This window comes from Lissotriton vulgaris, chromosome 5 (genome assembly GCF_964263255.1).
Source record: "Lissotriton vulgaris chromosome 5, aLisVul1.2, whole genome shotgun sequence".
Lineage (NCBI taxonomy): Eukaryota > Metazoa > Chordata > Amphibia > Caudata > Salamandridae > Lissotriton > Lissotriton vulgaris.
The window spans coordinates 80,974,476-80,991,031 of record NC_141693.1 but is presented as its reverse complement, the minus strand read 5'-3'; the positions used below and the strand labels follow the sequence as shown (position 1 = coordinate 80,991,031).

At 50.7% G+C, this 16,556-nt stretch overlaps 1 protein-coding gene across 10 annotated transcripts in view; it reads left to right on the top strand.

Moving 5' to 3' along the window:
• The window catches only part of LOC147710249 (butyrophilin subfamily 3 member A3-like), a 192,360-nt gene that overhangs the window by 17,012 nt on the left and 158,792 nt on the right, over positions 1-16,556 (top strand). The window lies entirely within an intron of this gene.

The following is a 16,556-nucleotide window of genomic DNA, read 5'->3' as shown; positions in this document are numbered from 1 at the left end:
CCTTTGCAGAGTGGACGAGAAAGAGGAAGTGGCCACTGAAACCCTCTCAGCAAACCCACTGTGTTGGACTTGCTGGAGGTAACAGGAGGGGTAGTTGGCCTGAAGGACCCTCAATAGCCAAGGGGACTTCATCTCCCTACTAGTATTGCATCAAGAGGTGCATTTGCAAAGTGGTGAAGAAAGGGGGCGTGGCCTGTTATCAGATCTCAGCAATATTTCTGTACGGGACTTACTGGAGGTAATAGGAGGGGTAACTAGTCACCAAGGATGTCCTTGGGGGGCAATTACCCCTCCAGTTACCTCCAGTAAGTCCCACACAGCAGGATTGCTGAGAAGTTGTCAGAGGCCACGCCCCCTTTCTCCACCACTCTTCAAGCATGCCTATTGGTGCACTATTAGTTGGGGGACAAAGTTCTCTTGGCTCCAGAGGGACCTGGTGCCTCCTGTTGGACAGGCCACATGAAGGGCTTGCTCCCTCCCCGCATGACAGGGCCCGAGCCCCGGCCCTCCAGAGGTGGTACCCACAGAAGCAACCCGCACCCCTTCCCCTACGAGACTCCTGCCCCCGGACATCGCTGTATCATGGGGCCGAGCCACTACCAGCTCCATCGCCCGGCCCGGCCGCCATCTTGGACACTGCACCACGAGGCCGCGTGGCCTCGACTCGACCCTAACCCTGGGCCTGGCCAGGGTTAGGGTCGAGTCGGCCCGGCACCACCATCCTCCCAGGAGGTGAACGGACCACTTGGCAGGTCAATGGGAGAAAGAAGTGTCGATGGCTCTCCCCCGCCAGGTGCCGATCGCCCCCAGCTCCCCCGGGCGCTGGCTCCACCCCCCTGCTGGGTGTCTGGACTCCCTCATCCCGGACCTCCCGACCTCCAAGTGCGAGGGTCCGGACATCAAAGGGCGCCAGACCTATAACTGGGGCATCTCCAGAGCAGGAAGGCAGTTGTATCCTGGAGTCGAGAGACACCGTGAAGAACTCATCCTTGACGGGCTACTGGCGCTGCCATAGCCCTGCCTTGTGAACTATCGTCCTGCCTGCTGGCGCTGCCGCAACCTTCTGCACCCTTCATCCTCGTCGGGACCTGCTGGTGCTGCCGCGGACCGTTGTAACTACCACCTTCACCGGGACCTGCTGGCGCCGCCGCGGACCGTCGCTACCTACGATCATCTCGGGACTTGCCGGCGTTGCCGCGGCCCGTCCACCTAGAACGCCGAGCTCGAGGATTGTGAGCTATCCATCATATCATCGTATCTACCAGATTGGTAACAAGACTGTCCCGCTACCCCCTTCCCCATCCAAGAGACTAGAATCGAGGGGACCCCTGAGTCCTGACCTCCTTGTACCATTCTACCGTACCTAAAGATTGCTTATAAAGAACGTTAAACCTTATCTTTGTGTGGTGTACCTCTGTGGGGGGGAAGTTACTCGTCTGTACGATCGCTGGAGACGGCTCTCCCCGGAGACCTCTCCCCTTGTCCTCGGCCGACCCTCCAGGTCCGTCTAACATTGGTGGCCAGCGGCGCGATCCGAATCAACGCGTAATCGTACAGAAAGTAGCTCACCCCACGACTAAACCACAATGACAACCAAAGAGAGCGGATCCACCGAGAAATTCCAGATAGAGAAATTGGAAGAGTACAGCCATCGTGAGTTGAAACAATTTTGCATTGAACTAGGCATTGCTACCACCGGTCTGAGCACTAAAGACGATTTCAAGCATGCCATTGAGTCTTGGGCAGAAACCGGGGCCGTCAGACCCCCGGACCAAAACATTGCAGCATCAGAAAGGAACACCACGGCTCCCGAGGAGAGAAGCACGAGTCTCTCGTAGGAAGAGATCCAAGAGAGAGAAAAAAGCAGACTACATGAGTTAGAAATGGCACGGCTCAAAATGGACGGTGAACTAAAATTAGCCGAACAAAAACTGAACCTAGAACATCTGCGGCTCCGAGAAGAACGGGAAGAAAAACAGAGGCAAAGAGAACTCGAAGAAAAGAGACTAGCGTACGAACACGAGCGCAAACTAGCAGAATTAGACCTACGGAAGCAAAACAAAGATCTGGGGGTGCCCGAGCAACCGCGCACCCCAGGAGCGACAGAAAAAAAAGGTCCACATCCCCAAGGATGTCGTCCGAGAGTATTTTCGAGACGACGACATACAACAGTGGTTCAAGGCCTACGAGATCGCCATGACCTCCCACCGGATCGACCGAAGTGACTGGGGAGCCGGTCTATGGGGGAGGTTCGTCAATGAAGGCCGCGATGCCCTGTTACAGCTCCCCGACCATCTGATGACATCCTATGACCACATGAAGGCTGCCCTCCTCACTCGATATGGGCTCACACCCGAAATGTACCGCCAGAGGTTCCGAGACTGCACCCGGATCCCGGGTACAACTTGGGTGGAATATGTAAACTATTTCAGCCGAGCCTTCGAGGGTTGGATCAAGGGGAGCCACGTAACGACCTACGAGCAACTTTTTAATCTCATGGTGTGGGAGCACCTCTCCAACAACTGCTTCGTCGAGCTCAGGCAGCACCTCCTCGACAGTAAATTGACTGATCCAGGGCAGCTCGCCGCCGAGGCTGACCGATGGGAGAGCACCCGAGTAGGCCGGAGTGGGCCGTACGAACAGAGCAGGAACAACCAAGGTCAGCACCGTCCCCGAGGAGGAGGAGGAGGCCAGGGACGGGGAAGAGACACCGCCCCGGCCGCTCCCGCTACCAGCACCCCGCCCCCGGCCAGCCGGGGCAACCCCCCGATGCGCCCGGGGTTCCGAGCCAATGTCACGTGTCACCGATGCCAGCGAGTCGGCCACTATGCCAATGACCCGAACTGTCCACAGAACCAGACTCCGAGGCCCCGCCAGGTAGCTGCCGCCGCCCTGGGGGGAGAGCAAATCTCCGAAGAACAGGAAGAATGCGAGCACGAACAACAAGAGTGGGAACCGGCCGCCATGGTTCTAGCGTGCCTAGGGGGAAGAGACATGATCCTGCGGGCTCCCCTACCCGCCAACACCAGAAAATACAGTCAGTGGGTGAACATTAATGGGCGCAGGGCCGAAGCACTACGTGACACGGGGGCCAGTGTGACGGCCGTCCGCTGTCACCTGGTGACCCCAGAACAGATCCTGCCGAACATCCTCTGCCACGTCCGTTCAGCCGACAATTCCGAGAGTCTGTGTCGGATGGCCTGCGTCCCCTTCGAATGGGGAGGAGTCTCCGGCATGTTGAAGGTGACGGTCCGAGATGATGCTCCCGTGGACTGTCTCCTGGGGAATGATCTGGAGAGTTCCCCGTGGGCCGCCGTGGAAAGAAGAGAACACCTGGGGATGTTGGGCCTCCCGGACTGGGCATGCGTAACCACCCGGTCCATGGCCGCCCGTGCCATCTCCCGACCTGAGGAACCAGAATGGCCAGCACCTCCTCCCCCGGTCGCTCCAGTGGAGAACACCGACCACACCAACCCCCCTGAGCAAACCCCCGGAGGGCTCGCTCAGCTCCAGGACCTTCCCGACCTGGCTCAGTGGCGTCAAGAAGGGGGGCCCACCCAGGAGCAGTTCCGTCAAGAGCAGAAGACCTGTCCCTCCCTCGAGGGACTGCGACAGCAAGCCCTCGCCCAGAGCGCGGGAGACACCGCCGGAGCCCATTGGATCTATTGGGACAACGACCTGTTGTATAGTGAACAGAGAATCGCGGAGTTAGGGGCCAGTCGAGTGTTGGTGGTGCCCCTCCGTTTTAGAGACTTCTTGTTGAATTTGGCCCACGATGTCCCTCTGGCTGGACACCTGGGACAGGACAAAACCTACAGCCGCCTGGTGACCCACTTTTTCTGGCCAAAGATGAGAAACGACGTCCTCAACCACTGCCGGTCCTGCCCCACGTGCCAGGCCAGCGGGAAGAGCGGCCGCAAACTCAAAGCCCCTCTGCAACCCTTCCCAGTTGTCACCACCCCGTTCGAGAGGGTGGGAATAGACATTGTGGGGCCCCTGGACCCCCGAACAGCACAAGGACATCGGTTCATCCTGGTACTGGTGGACCACGCCACCCGCTACCCCGAGGCTGTTCCCCTGCGAACTGTAACAGCCCCGGTGGTCGGCCGGGCCTTAATGGGGATCTTCTCCCGGGTGGGCTTCCCCCGAGAAGTCGTCAGCGACAGAGGCACAAACTTTATTTCAAAATATATGAAATCCCTCTGGCAACAGTGCGGGGTCACCTACCGATTCACGACCCCCTATCACCCTCAAGGGAACGGACTAGTCGAGCGGTTCAACCGCACGCTCAAGGGAATGATCGGGGGGTTGGAAGAGCCCCTCCGTCGCCAGTGGGATGTGCTACTCCCGTGCCTCCTCTTCGCCTATCGAGAAGTCCCCCAGAAGTCCCTCGGCTTCAGCCCTTTCGAACTCTTGTACGGACACCCTGTTCGAGGGCCCCTCAGCCTAGTCAAAGAAGGTTGGGAGATGGCCCCCCTGAAGACCCCTCCAGACGTCTTCAAGTACCTCCTGACCCTACGCAATCAGACCGGGCGATTCAGAGAAATGGCAAAAGCGAATCTTGAGGCCAGTCAGGAGGACATGAAGAAATGGTACGATCAAAATGCCTCCTCCATCGAATTCGAACCTGGCCAACAAGTGTGGGTGATGTCCCCCACCGAACCGTGTGCCTTGCAGGACAAGTGGACGGGGCCCTTCAAAGTGGTCGAGCGCAAGAGCCCCGTCACCTATCTCATCGATATGGAATCTCCTCGGAACCCCCTCCGGGTCCTCCACACCAACAGACTCAAACCCCACTTTGTGCGCTCGGAGCTCAGCCTCCTGATGGCTACAGACAGTGGCGCGGAAGAAGACTCCGAGCCTCTCCCTGATCTCCTAAAGACCCGTGAGAAAGATGGATCCGCAGACGGGGTCCGACTCTCAGATGCCCTCACCCCGGAACAGCGCCAAGACTGCCGGGACCTCCTGCTGCAATTTGCGACCCTGTTTTCCCTCACCCCAGGGGTCACCCCCTGGTGCTTGCACGACGTGGACACTGGGGACAGTCCCCCTATCAGACATCGGGCGTACCGCGTACCAGATCGGGTACGTGCCTGCATCCAAGAAGAAGTGTCAAAGATGCTCACGCTCGGGGTCATCGAGCCCTCGGACAGCCCCTGGGCCAGCCCGGTCGTGCTGGTCCCCAAAGCTGCTGCCCCCGGCACCACTCCTGAGCTCCGATTCTGCATCGACTATCGGGGCCTGAACGCTGTCACCAGAACCGACGCTCATCCCATCCCCCGAGCAGATGAACTGATTGACCGCATGGGGGCTGCCCGCTACCTCAGCATCTTCGACCTGACAGCGGGCTACTGGCAGATCGGTCTCACACCCCGGGCTCAAGAACGATCCGCCTTTTCCACCCCCGATGGCCACTACCACTTCAAAGTCATGCCATTCGGCATGAAGAACGCTCCAGCTACTTTTCAGCGACTGGTGAACCAGGTATTGGCGGGACTCGAGGAGTTCAGCGCTGCCTACCTGGACGATATCGCTGTGTACAGCCGCCACTGGTCAGACCACCTCCGCCACCTCCGAGAGGTCCTGCAGGCCCTCCAACAGGCCGGCCTCACAATCAAGGCCAGCAAGTGCCAACTTGGTCAGGGGTCCGTGACCTATCTCGGACACCAAGTGGGAAGCGGTCTGGTGGCCCCTCTTCAACTCAAGATCGCTGCCATCCAGTCCTGGCAACCTCCAGTCACGCAAACCGAGGTCCGAGCCTTCTTGGGGCTCACCGGCTACTACCGGCGGTTTGTGAGGGACTATGGCAGCATTGTGGGGCCCCTCACAGAACTCACATCCAAAAACCACCCGAAGAAGGTCAACTGGACTCCAGACTGTCAAGCGGCCTTCGAGAAGCTGAAGGCCGCCATGTGCACTGCCCCTGTGCTCCAGGCCCCCGACTACAGCCGGTAATTCATCGTACAAACAGATGCCTCCGACCATGGCATCGGGGCGGTCCTCTCCCAGTTGAACCCCGAAGGACTTGACCAACCGGTGGCCTTCATCAGCAGACGCCTACTGGCCCGAGAACAGCGCTGGAGCACCATCGAGAGGGAGGCCTTCGCAGTAGTGTGGGCCCTCAAGAAGCTCCGGCCCTATCTCTTCGGTACCCACTTCCGGGTGCAAACAGATCATCGGCCCCTGCAGTGGCTAATGCAGATGCGGGGGGAAAATCCCAAACTACTGCGTTGGTCCATCTCCCTGCAGGGGATGGACTTCACTGTGGAACACCAACCTGGCCAAGACCACGCCAACGCGGATGGCCTGTCACGCTTTTTCCGCCTCGACGAGGAGAGTCCCCAAGAGGATGTGTGACTCTCCCCGCCTTCAGCTGGGGGGGACGCATGTTGGACAGGCCACATGAAGGGCTTGCTCCCTCCCACCAGGACAGGGCCCGAGCCCCGGCCCTCCAGAGGTGGTACCCACAGAAGCAACCCGCACCCCTTCCCCTACGGGACTCCTGCCCCCGGACATAGCTGTATCATGGGGCCGAGCCACTACCAGCTCCATCGCCCGGCCCGGCCGCCATCTTGGACACTGCACCACGAGGCCGCGTGGCCTCGACTCGACCCTAACCCTGGGCCTGGCCAGGCCCCGACATCCCGGCACCACCATCCTCCCAGGAGGTGAACGGACCACTTGGCAGGTCAATGGGAGAAAGAAGTGTCGATGGCTCTCCCCCGCCAGGTGCCGATCGCCCCCAGCTCCCCCGGGCGCTGGCTCCACCCCCCTGCTGGGTGTCTGGACTCCCTCATCCCGGACCTCCCGACCTCCAAGTGCGAGGGTCCGGACATCAAAGGGCGCCAGACCTATAACTGGGGCAGCTCCAGAGCAGGAAGGCAGTTGTATCCTGGAGTCGAGAGACACCGTGAAGAACTCATCCTTGACGGGCTACTGGCGCTGCCATAGCCCTGCCTTGTGAACTATCGTCCTGCCTGCTGGCGCTGCCGCAACCTTCTGCGCCCTTCATCCTCGTCGGGACCTGCTGGCGCTGCCGCGGACCGTTGTAACTACCACCTTCACCGGGACCTGCTGGCGCCGCCGCGGACCGTCGCTACCTACGATCATCTCGGGACCTGCCGGCGCTGCCGCGGCCCGTCCACCTAGAACGCCGAGCTCGAGGATTGTGAGCTATCCATCATATCATCGTATCTACCAGATTGGTAACAAGACTGTCCTGCTACCCCCTTCCCCATCCAAGAGACTAGAATCGAGGGGACCCCTGAGTCCTGACCTCCTTGTACCATTCTACCGTACCTAAAGATTGCTTATAAAGAACGTTAAACCTTATCTTTGTGTGGTGTACCTCTGTGGGGGGGAAGTTACTCGTCTGTACGATCGCTGGAGACGGCTCTCCCCGGAGACCTCTCCCCTTGTCCTCGGCCGACCCTCCAGGTCCGTCCTACGCAGCGGAATTACTGAGAGCTAGTCAGAGTCCCAGTCCTCAACCAAGGGTTACAGGGAAGTTATAATTAGGAATTAGCATTTAAAAAACCTTAGAAATTCACTGACAAAAACATAGGTTACAAGGACATTTTAGTTAGCAAATCGAATTTAAAAAACCTTTGAAATTCACTAAAAAAAACAAAGGTTACAGGGAAGTTATAGTTAGGGTCACATTCTACTCACACACAAACCAGAGAAATTCAGCCATTACAGTTACCGAGTTAACTATAACTCGCGCCCCCGCAATGCATTGCTTGTGACCTCACATATTACATCACTGATGATGTCGTCTGTGACATCACTGATGACTTCTCAAATATGGGTTCTGGGTTAGATAAAATCCCTGGAGATTTTTTGGCAAGTGAGACGGACATATAGAGTGCTTATTTTGCAATGTAATTTACAGCCGTTATGAAGGGCGTACCTACTCCATTGATCTGGGCAGGGTTGAAATATTCTCTGTATTCAAAAGGGCTCCCGTGATCTGCCTGCTAACTATCATCCAATAAGTTTTATCAATAGCTAAAAAAAACATTTTAGTAAGGTGATTCGTGGCAGAGTGCAGAATTGGGGGATGAAAATGATATTATGACACCCCTCCAGGAAGGGTTTATAGAGTCCACTAGTACAGTTGACCAAGTGTTTCGTGTATTGGAAGACCGTTACCCTGGGTTGGGAACAACTTTATGTCGTATTCGTAGACCTGCTCTCTGCTTTTGATTTAGAAGCAAAGGCAACACATTGGAGGGTTCTTTCAGAGATGGGAATTCCCAGTTATTTGATATACATCATGGTCAGACTACACACCAACAACTATACACAGGTTAGTGTTGGTAGTGTAGGTGAGCTAACTGATCCCTTTCCTGTGACCAGAGGTGATAGGTAGGGCTGTGTATAGGCCTGCACCCTGTTCAGGCTTTACATTAATGGCCTTATAAAATTCCTTGGCCAGTGCAATAATGACACTCCCAGACTAGCAAACATGAGGGTTCCTGCCCTCATGTTTGCTGACGACACCTTATTAATCTCCAAATCCCCTATGGGACTCCAGAAGTTGTTCGACCAGTTTGAAAGTTTTTGTATGACCAGGGGATTGGAGATCAATGTAACAAAAACCAAATATATGATTTTTAATCTAGGCCCCTCAAGTAGGACATACTTAACTTTGCATATATTTGTATAACTAGGTATAACTTTAAGTGAACATCTAGGGTGGTAAGTTAATTCATTTAAAATTAATCTTAATTCAGATAAAAATCCATAAAAGACACAGATATCATACAAATAAAGTTAATTCTTGTAAACATTCTAAATCGTTGGCAGTAAAGAGGCCTATAAAAAAATATCTTCAAAATATCAACACATTCCTGATATGTTTAAAACAACTAAACAATTATCTGTTCCTGATTCGGGTGGTGGTATCCAAGTTACCAGTATTCCAGTTCCTAATCATTTTTAGACCATAGAGGCTGCCTCCCCCAGTCCATTCAAGTACCATGCACTGAATTCATAACACAGTTCCATGTCCATTATTTCCTGAAATTAATATTGTTTCCAAAGTACCCTGTCATAATTGATATGCCCCACCTACAACTGTCGGCGACAATGGAGAGATGCTAGCTCAAAAGGAACGATCTTATTTAAATAATTCTGCACAAATTGACAGAGTGACATACCAAGATCCGGTGGTGGGGGGAATTTTTTGCAACCACTAAACTGCAAGCTGGACCATCTTCAAAGTCTGCTCACCTCCCTTTCTGATCAGGTCACTAGCGTACAGACCAAGACACACTGCTGCGGTTGTGGTCATGCGTGCAGCAAAGGAACACCTGGCATTCATCTGAAGGGCCAACTAGGCTCTAACACCAATTCCATAATACCAGGCATTAAATGCAGGAAAATGTGACGTTGCAACAACCGTGTTGTTACCACCCGTGCCATTACATTGCAAGTCGCATCAGCGACTTGCTGTAGGGGGCACTCTGGACTTAGGAATAGTATTAATTGCTATTCCTTCTCCAGTTTGTGCAACAGCAGGGAAGGGGAGAGGTGTGGCGACGCAGCCAGGGTGACTGACGTTGGAATCTGGGGATCACAGTCGGTGCCGGCGGCAGATTAGCCCATCACCATGTGACTCTGGGCAATAGCTTGCTTAATCTTCCCGACGGCCCCCAGCGCCTAGATTTCCTTACGGGTGATTGTTTGCGCTTTACAAATGTGTTGGATTCCAAATCCAACACATTCCCTGGTGTTACACAACCCCTACAGCAAGTCGTTGAAACGACTTGCGATGTAATGGCACGTGAGGTAACAACGCGGTCGGTGTAACAACCACATTGTAAAGTTACTGCGTTGTGGAGACAGCATTGTAAATGCTGTTTCCCTAAATGCAGATATCAGAGATCAGGCGTTGGGGTGAACATGCACCAAGCCAGATTTTCTAGAACAGAGGTGTCAACTAGACTACCCAAAAGTGTTTCCAGTTCAGTTCTTCGCGTGAGTACCTTAATGCAAAGCACATCAAGTAGTAAAACTACTGAAACATCACCCCATGATCATAATGTGGGGCAAAGGACCAAGTCAACAGGAGAGGTCTATATCCGCTGGCTAATCCAAGAGTACCCACCTATCTACCATGAAATCATTATTCTTTGAACAATCCATTTTATTCTCTGCAAGAAAATTTTAAAATGAATTCCCGAGCATCCAGGTAGCTAAATTAAAGCCAGTATCCTTTGAGGACACTGATACTTTAAGTAATAAAGTGATCCACTGGCTTAGGGTGAAGAGAAACTGTCTTTCTGTGATTAGATCTGATATTATGTATGTAAGAAGATGTCCATCTGATATATCTCCTTATGATTACATTTTGGTTATCTTGTGTTCAAATCAGTCTGCTGAAAATCCTATACATTTTGAACTGCGAACCTGCTACCTTTCTGGTGGCAGCTGGCTGGAAATAAGGCTGAAAGCTTTTCCTCCATCTGCTAGAGAGTCCCAATGTGCACCTTCCCCACCCAGTTCAGCAGGGTAATGCTACGCCTATGCTCACTGTTGCATCAAATTTGAATGCAGTTGATTGAGTACCCAGGTAGCAAATAGCTTATGTTCTCCCATTAAGAATACATTTTGCAATTCAACGAGTGTTGGTACCAATGCATCTAATTATAGCAGTCAAAACACTAATGGAATGGGCAAAATTGACATTATTGTTGATGTATCACCAGAGACTGATCCTGTTTGTACAGTGAATGTAACTGCCACTAGAAGTAGTGGGGTAAAATATTGTGTAGCAGGAAACACCCTTGCTCCTTCAACTGTGGGTAGCACAGATTAACCACCCACTAGTGGTAGCTATGGAATACTTCCGCAGAGTATGGCCGACGGAAAAACCAGTTTAGAGGAGCTCCCCTATTCATCGAGCACCCCTGATTCTAAGGAGGGTAGGGATTGTTATTCTTACTCTAGTATTATCCTATCTTGTAACTTGGTTGGATTTGTGTCAAAATTGGTTTATTCTAATTGGATGTTTGTCAGGGACCACGATGTTTGTATGTTCCAAGAAACATGGGCCACCAAGAAAATGTCAATAGATGGATTTACCACTTTTAGGGGGTCATTATGATTGCGGTTTTTCCGCATCCTCGGGGCGGGCGGAAGCCACCGCCGGCCCCGAGGATGCGGAAAAACCGCAGTGGACTGACCAAAGACCCACCGCCACATTAGGATGGCTGGTGGGTCCTGGTTTCCGTCCGCAGCTTTTTTGCCGCGGTCGGATTACAACCGCGGCGGAAAAGCTCTAATATGGTGACGGTGTTTTCCAGACACCGTCCACCATATTAGGATGGCCAGTAAATTATGCTTTTCCGCGGCGGGTTTTCCGCCGTGGAAAAGCATACGGAACTTCACTGCGGGGGCCCGTTGCGGGCCCCCTAGGTGAAGGGGGGGTGGGGGGTGCACATGGGGGGTACCTATGGTACCCCCTGCATTTGCATGCAGAAAGCGGCAGGCACCGCACGGTGCCTGCCTCTTTCTGCATGCAAATGCAATGCGTGCATTTTTAACATTGCCGCTGGTGCAGCTTGAAGCTGCACCCGCCGCAATGTTAAAAATAGAGGATGTGACCCCCACCCTGGCGGTCACATCCTAATTGCACAGGAGGGAACTCCGCATGCCATGCGGAGGTTCCCTCCTGCTCTGGGGTCGCGGACGGACGCAAGTCCGTCCGCGATCCTAATCGACCCCTTAGTGTGGAAGTGAAACCCCCCTGAATGATTTGGGAGGGCAATCGGGAACCTTATGATTTTAAATAGGAATGATTTTTTAGCTCACATACCCTGTGCAGACAAATTGTCCTGACCTAATGGGGATTATTGTCACTCTTTCCACAGGGTCCGTCTAGCATGTATAAATATCTATGTAAGATCGACAAGGGCGAGCAATGAATTGCCCACTGTATCCCTCTTGGAAGATGTTTTAGACTCCTTACATTTAAACACAAGATTAGTACTAGCAGGAGACTTCGACATATCCTATGAACCCTACCCATATATTAACGCAATAATAGATGTGGAGGATGAAATATGGGGTATTCCATTACTGACAGGGAAGCCTTGGATGAATTTCTCTGCCACTGTGCTGAAACTAGACGTGGGACTGTGGTCACTTCCGGTCGATATGAAAATAGACACGTCCAGAAAGTGATCTTAATTCTCTGAACCTAACACTTTATGGGAAATCCCCGAAAAGGAAAAAGAATGCTTGTCATACAAAAGTACTGCACCAATTTTAGCTAATAATCGCCGTTATGTTTCATGGCTAAATGTATTGTCCAACCAAAAACTGTACTCACAGATATATCGGTTGTTTGTTGCCTTTCTATTGAATTATGTAGGGTTAAGCAAAGCAGATATTTGCTGTCTAAGTATCCGCAACTTGTTGTCCAAAGAGATGCAAAAAAAGTTCTACAAAGACGTGGCCCATATGAAACCAAATTTGACCAAAGAGGTATGGTGGTTTGGCCATGCCAGTAAACAGGCAAATGTCTCTTTGAGGTTGGCTGTCTTGGACGGTGACAGGCTTTAAATTGCCGAAGCCAGGCATATCTTCAGTTCTTCCTTGAGCTTAGGCAAAAGGAATTGGAACGATAAAATTTGGCAAGACATGCTTGCGGCGGTTAAAACAAAGGATAATAGGACCTTTTGGTGCACAGTAGCTCAGTTTAGGTCAGAAAAAGCGAAAACTTATCACTCCCACATTTCATCTGAAAAATTGTGTCTCAAATCTCTGAAGTATATGTTGCAAAAGATCTTAACAAGTCGCCATTGAGCAGCGATCAGGCAACCGTTACTGAAATACCATCAATAGTTGGCATAGAAGTTGCTGACCCAGTTGTCTTCAGTTTTGAAGACACAGCTAGAGCAATCAGCTTTTTAAAATCCGCCAAAGAACCCTGCCCAGATAAAATCCCTGGAGATCTATATAAATCTGAGTCTCAAGTACGGACAAGCTATATAAATCTATTATCAAATGCAATAGCAGCAGGGGGTGAGACACTTGAATCTTAGGGAAGAGCTGAAATTATAAAAATATATAAAAAGGGTGATGCATCAGCCCCTTGAAACAATAGAGCATTCAGCCTAATTGATTATGTGTAGGAGATCTATGCAAGACAAGTCCTTGAGAAATTGCTAGATTAGTTAGATTCTAACAAAAAGATGTCCTCTCTTCAAGCTGGTTTCTGTTCAAAGGTTAGTACTTCCTACCTGATTTTTAGGCTTGCCACGTTATATTGGAAATACGTCTTATTACTTCATCAAAAGCTCTATGTGGCATTCCTAGACCTCAGAGCCGCATTTGACCTAATCTCATGTACCAACTTGTGGTGTGTTCTGACAAATATAGGGGTTCCTTGAAGTTTGATCCAGCTTATGATTAAACTTCACAAAAATAACTTTGCCAAAGTCCGGTGTGGCCACAATTGGTGAACTAACAGAATGCATCCCTATTGACGCTATTAACCCTTTACATGAGTATGTAGTGGACATATTGTTGTACTGTAGAAATGACTCTCCTGCTTTGAGCAACAGAAAAGTTCTTATCCTTTTATTCGCAGATGGCTCTCTTCTTATTTCCAAGATGCCCTTGGGCTCCAGCTCCTAATTGACAAATTCCTAGTATTTTGTATGTCTAGGGGCTTGGAGTTCAACATAAATAAGACCAAATATATGGTGTTTGGAAAGGGAGCAGACAAATACTGTCACTCATGTTGGGTTCATAGTTTTGATTCAGTATCGGTTAAATTAATGGAGATTTTTAAATGGCTAGGACAACTTAGTAGGAGCACACTGCTAATGGAACTCAGATTGAATGCCATTATCAGATTGTGCAAGCAAACTAGCTTGCGCTCTGTTTCACCGGCCCTAGAGGAATATCGTGCCAAGGCACAAGGTACTGTGCTCTATGGTGCTGAGATTTGGGGCTGCACCGACGTCCAGTCATTATCTATTCTTGAAAATACATTTGTGAGGAAGTTGGTTTCAGTTTCAACAACTTCCCTCATATTCCACTATACTTTGATCAAGGACTAAAAAGAATCTCAGCTTTGGCTCCACTTAAACTTAAACCATTAGTGCATTGGGTCCACCTTTTGTCCACAGCTGATCTAAGAGACTATACAGTTTCTCTTATAGATCTATTAAATGTTGCTGATGTCAAGATAGTACCCTGGGTTAAATTTGTTCTTGATTGGTTTAGAAGATTGGGTTTGCAAAGCCTTTGGGATGAGCCAAATACCTATCGTAAAGCTGATCCCAATGACCTGAAAACATGTAATTGGACATATATTCACAGAGGTTATGTAAATACCAGGTCAAATGGATCCTTGACCAAAATGTTCCTGGATTTGAAGCTGTTTCCATGCTTTGAGCCATTTTTAGACTCAGTTTATCAGCCCCTAGTCAAAAGCTTGTATACTTGTTTTTGAGTCAGTACCCTTCCATTAAGATCATTTACTAATAAATGGAACAAGGATCCAGTTTCTAGTATTTGCCTAGCCTGTGGCTTGGACTGTGAGAATGAGGTACACCTAGGGGCTCATTATGATGGCGGAAGGACAGCCACGGCAGGGCTGGCGGTGACAATCGTTCCGCCATCGTCATGAGATTTACCCTGCCACATTATGATGGCGGTGGGTACCGCGGCAGAGGGAAAGCCCAGCCGGCGCTTTTCCACCGGAAGCAATCATCACGATTGCCCGCCGGAGCGGTCAGCATGCTCACAATGGCGGCGAAACCTCCTAGGCCTGTAAATCGAATACTGCTAGGTAGGCTTGCAGCACTGATTGTGCCACCTATATAAGCAGCCTGTAAATGTCACTCAGGATTGCCATTGCAGAGCCTGTGGGAAGTCTAGGACTGCCATGGTGACTTGGCAGATGCACTCATTTGCCAGGCCCTACCGTTCCCTTTTCTTACCTGTTAGTCACACTTAAGGTAGTCCCAAAGTACCCCAGTGGGCAGGGTGCAGTGTATGTAAAAGGCACGACATGCCCTGGTGTGTGTGGCATGTACTGATAGTGAAATACTTTCAATTTCCTTTTCACTATTGCAAGGCCACCTGTTCCCATAGGATAGAATGAGGAGCTTGCTTATAACACCTTATAAACATAACTACCCCTGGGAACAAGGTAGGAAAATAAAGTTTGGTACGCCTGAACTCAGAATGATAAATGCATCTTTTTAGTGAAGGTGATTTTACATTCTGTGTTTGAAAATATCACTTTTAGAAGGTAGGTATTTTCCTGCCTAGCCATCCAGTGTGCATCTGCTAGGATGTGTATTGACTGTCTGGCTTGGAGTGACAGGGGCTGGGGAGGAGCCGTGGCTCCAGAAAGTCTGGATGAGTCAGGGCCAGGCTTAATAGACCTGGGTTGCATTTAAAGTAGGGGGTGGCGATTTCCTTTCACCTGAATGGGCCTGGTCTGCCTGACACAATGTTGTTGCGCTTCCTGACAGGAAGCTGCACCAAAGAGGAAAGCACTGGTTTTGACTGAGCACAGGCCTTCTTTGCCACCAGAGAACAAAGGATTTTGCTGAATAAAAAGAGGGGCCCAGACCCCAGACTTTTAGATCACTTCCGGGAAATCAAGAGGAACCTTTGCCAAGGAGAAGAGTTGAAGAAACTGGAGGAGGAGTACTCATTCTGGAAAAGGGAGGGCATACATCCCCAAGGAGGCAATTAAGGACTTTGTGAAGAGTGCTTATTTTTCTACACTGGTGTGGTGTACATTTGTAGTGTTTTCACTGTGTTACTGTATGGATGTACACAGGGCACAAGTCCTAAAAAAAGAAGTGGGGGGACTCTCCAAGCTAGGTGGTGTCACAGGAAGTGACATCACGTCCGGAAGTGACATCACGTCCGGAAGTGACATCACGTCCGGAAGTGACATCACAACAGGAAGTGACATCACATGTGCAGCAGATCTATCATTTGTACAAATTGCAAGATTTAACAATTGAAGCTGCTCAGTACTTAAGCCTGTGACTTAAGGTCCCTGTATGGAGGAATTAACAGCCAAATTGTGGATGAAGTTTGGCATACAACTACATTAGTCAAGCCACAATATTTTGAAATTGCTGCAAAACAATTGAAATAAAAAGTTGTGTTTCATACCATGTTCACACATTCAAATGCAAAGTATGGTTGTGAGAAATTGGGGAGCAAATACTGATTAGCCTACACATGCTTCAAGCAACGAAAATGTAACTTTCTAAAAGCCAGCCAATTAAAAGCAATGGTAAAGTACCTATGCTTCATGGGAGCGTTGAACAAGATTGGCAAGTCGAGACACAAGTACTGACCACACATCTTACTCTTCAGATTTGTGTTGCTTTCTCCATCATGTGCTTTCTTCACCTTCTGAACACCCTGCACTCTGTGTTGCTCTCTCTCCTGTGTGTTTTCCCTTGCAAATCTCTGTCTTGATCATTTCTCCCCTGCCATTTTACTGTATTTCTCTCCCTCTTGTGCGCTTCTTTCCCCTTCAAACCTCCCTTGCCCCATGATCT